The 4076-nt window shown below is 51.8% G+C and overlaps 1 pseudogene; it reads left to right on the forward strand.

The window, feature by feature from the left end:
* Positions 1-530: 530 nt before the first annotated feature.
* Positions 531-1224, forward strand: LOC111824798 (annotated as a pseudogene).
* Positions 1225-4076: the final 2852 nt, after the last annotated feature.

Below are 4076 nucleotides of genomic sequence, written 5' to 3' on the forward strand. Positions count from 1 at the left end.
GTCCCAGGACGCCTTGCCGGGTTCTTTTGGGAAGGGGAGGAGGGTTCCCCGCTGGGTCGCCTTGGGCCTGGCAAGAAGGGCGCTGTCCGTAGAGACTGTCGCGGGGCGCTGAAGGCCCAGCCGGATGAGGACATTGAGGGGGAGCCTCGAAAGGCCACAGTGTTCCTGGTCTCTGGGCACAGGGACCCGTCATTCAGGGCCACCTTCCAAGGCGGCCGCTGTGTCCGTCCCAGGTCCCTCAGTCCAGGGAGGCCTCCGTGCTCCGCAGGCCAGTGTGTTGGGCGCGGGGACGCCTGCTCCACGAGCCTCCCTGGGAGCCCTGGCTTTCATGGAGCGCCCGCCTCCGAGCTTGCGCACTGGGTTGATGCAGGTCAGAGGAGCGTGATGACATTTACTTAGGGACACCTGGTTGCTGAGGACTTGGGCTTCGGAGAGTGCGCAGTGGGAGCATCAGGAAGACCCCTTGGCCTCACGCGGGAGGGCGCGCCGAGCGGTGACAGCGGTGGTGGGAGCGGATTCCTTCCTGCCAGGCGGGGCCAGTGATAACAGTGAAAATCCCAGAAGGTAGGATGGCAAAGCAAAGCGGTTTGCATTTGTGAATCTCCAACATGGACTATCTGTTACTTATGCAACGAATCTACTTAATGCAAAACAACTCTTTGGAAGGCCCAGCAAAACCCAGTTTCCTCAGGAAGTAGCCATGCCTCCCAGGATGTGAGTCGTCATAGTCCAGCGTCATGTGGGCATTCAAGCCCGGCCTCTACATCTCCTCACAGACACGGAAGGGCCTGGATAACATGGCCCCATCACCACAGGCAATTGGGAGATCTCTCTCTCCTCCAGAAAACGTTCAGAAACAAGCAGTGATGAGACAGAGGCCATAGGGCGGGGAATGTGCTTCTCCATGGCTGGATCAGTCAGGATTTCCCCATCAGTTCAGTCACATAATCATCGTTATCAAGAGTCTCCAAGCTCCCAATGGCATCAAGACACACCGTCATCGCTGCGTCAACCAGGCAGAGCTCTCCTCCCTGCCCAGGAGCAGACACGATAGCCGTGAGCAGCACCCAGAGGACACGGAGATGGTCACTTCCGTGAGGACAGGAACCACCTGGCTGGAGCCACGACCAGGACAACAGAAGAGGCAGCAGGAGAGCTGGGAAGGGGCTTCATCCCCAAACGAGCAAGTGTCCAAAGGACAGTGTTTTTATAGGGTCATCCTAGGCTGAATTGGTCTGGGAACGTTTCGTTAAAACTGTACAGAGCAGTTTTATAAGTTGCCACATTTCTTTATAAAATTTTTTAAACATATAGCTATCGTCTAATACAGAACTGAGACTTGTGATGACAGCTTTAGCATGGATAGCCTTTCACCTCAGGGCTTCATGCAGAGGAAAGGGTTTTATGCAAAAGGAAGTTCCACAATTCCTAATCGTTTTAGAAATTGAGGAAGGTGCGTGTTGTATGTATTGGTTGTATCATAAAGAAAATATTTTAATGCTCTATTATCTATTGTATTGCAAGAACCTGCTTATTAGTGAATCACATTTTGTGTATATAATAGAAAACACTCAAGTTGGTAGTCTAAAATACAGTAGTATTTTGTTAACAAATGAGAAAATGTCATTTCAATGATTCATTTTACTAACATTTGAGAAAGATTATTGGTGAAGTTTGGGATAAATCATATTGTTTAACTTCATAAAGAATGTAAGTGTAAGTTCTGTGACATGCTCTTTGAGTTTTTCCCTAATTGGTTATCAAGTGTGAATGTTCACATCCTATTTCATTCTAAAATATTAGAATTTTCTCATTAAATCATGTTTGAATAACTGAAGTCACTCAGGAAGTTAAATATCTCTAAATGAATTTTTTTAAATTAAAAATTCAGTGCTAGTGTAAATTCTCCTTTTCAGGAAGAACAAAAATGCAAATGCGGAGTCAGATAAAATGATTTTCTGAAAGTATGCTTGTTTGAGAAAAGGTTCACAAAGCCTTTAAGTGCTGCCTCTATTACTCAAACTTCAAAAGTTTACAATTTTTAAAGTCCCCAGGGTATGTGTGCAAGAACACATTTTATTATAGGGATTATGCATGTTGTCTTTCTGTTTGAACATTTGAATGAGTTAAGTCTTATACACTTTCTAGTTTTAAAAATTTTAAATCCTGTTAAAGCTTTTATGTATCAAGATGTTTCCCTTTAATTTTAGAACTAGTTTATAAAGGATTTATTTGGATCCTGTTTAATAACTACAGCATTTTGTACTGTTACTTTTTAATATATTGAAAACATAAAACAAACAAACAAAGAATAAAACAGAAAAGACTAGTGGGTCCCGAAGGGAGGCAGCAATGGAAGACACGCTCCCGTGTGGAGACCATGGATGGGCCGTTTCAGGGCATGGCTGCTGGTGACAGGAGCGCAGTGCTCACTCTCTCCTTTCGGTCAAGGGCATGAGGAAGAAGAGGTGGCTGGACGGCATTGCCTTTCTGGACAAACCAGGTCTTCCCAGTAGCGCAGTAGAAGAGACATCAGCAGGACAGACAGGCTCACCAGCCAGGTTCATCCTACAGTTACCAGGACCCCATTCACATGGCAAGAAGGGCCCTGAGAGGCTAGCGACGGCCTCCCTGAGCAGGTCATTCTGGGTCAGAGGGCCTCAGTCCATGTAGCCACCACGGGTGACACAGCTGCGTCGTGGGCTCTGAGCACACCGTGATGGGTGCCGGGATTCCGGATGAGGGAGGCACAAGGGCACTCCTGCTTGCTGACCCCCTGGCAGGACTGGTGCTTTCAGGTGTCTGGGTGTCTGTCCCGACCGGCCCAGGGGTCCTGCCAGCATCATTTGCTGAGGCTGCCCCGGCAATGGCAGGGACATGGGCTGCAGACCAGAGACCTGGGTCCCGCTGTTCACGGCTCTGCTGGAACTTCATCTCTGGGTGAGGCTTGGGACCGCCCCTCCTCCTGTGAAGTGGTATCTCCAGGCCTCTCGTGGGACGTCCAAGGTTCAGTGACTCACGCTTCTAGTCCTTTGAGGCTCCGTGCGCCTCCCAGCAGAGAAGCTGCCAAGCAGTGTGTCCTCTCCCTGGGGGCCGGGAGGAAGCCCCTCCTCATGCTGCGTCTCTCTGTGCAGCGCAGCTCAGGGAAAGCCACCAGACAGTCTGGGTTTTAGATTCATGTGGGCCGGGCACAGGGTATGTCTCTGTAACCGGCAGCCTGACCTAGGCTGAGATAGAAAGGCTTGACCTTTACAAAGATGAGAACCTCCAACGGGGCGGGTCCCCAGGGGTGAGCTGCAGAGGCCTGTGCTGTAGCCTCTGGCCCAGCTCCCGGCAGGGATGAGAGATGACCCCTGACACTTCTCCTGCCCTCGGGGTCCACTCTGGTCCCTCCTCCACACACACAGGACAGGTGGTGGCTGCTGCCTCCCCACATGACTCCTTAGCCCTGTCTCTCGGGTCCCATCCCCCGCTTTCTCTCCATCAGTTCCTTGTACGACTCCAGGCAGTCCTGCCACAGCCCTTGGGAGGCCTGTCGTGGCTCCGAGCCCCTGGTGGGAGAGAGGGACTCCCTGTCCTGCTCAGCCTGCTCAGGGCCTGGCTGCATCACAGGTCCTCCCTCATGTTGGATCGATGGTGCATCTGGGCCATCACCTAGAAACCACAGGGGACATGGCCTGACATTGACCTCCCTGGAGCCAGGACAGGCCCAGCCTTGGACACGTCCAGACAACATGGCCCTCTGGGAGGTGTCAGAGAAGGAGGGACAAGGGTCAGCCAGCACAGGTGGCCCAGAGTCCCAGGCCCCCCGGTGCCAGCTTGGCTCTCCCACCACACAGTGTCGCCCAGGCTGTAGGCTCCCTTCGGTCTGTGTAAACCTTAGTTCCCGAAGTTCACGTCCTTCCCTGTAACTCACGACCCTTCTGTGGACCTTAGAGAGGGTGCGTCCCCCACCCTCACTTTGCACTGACACCTAAGAGTTCATTCCTTCAGGCAGGAGTCCTGGTTTTGAGAGGAAGAGGGGCAGCACTTTGGGGCCTATCTTGGAACACAAGCGCAGCACAGGGACTGATGAG

This window comes from Myotis lucifugus, unplaced genomic scaffold (assembly GCF_000147115.1).
Source record: "Myotis lucifugus unplaced genomic scaffold, Myoluc2.0 scaffold_7243, whole genome shotgun sequence".
NCBI lineage: Eukaryota > Metazoa > Chordata > Mammalia > Chiroptera > Vespertilionidae > Myotis > Myotis lucifugus.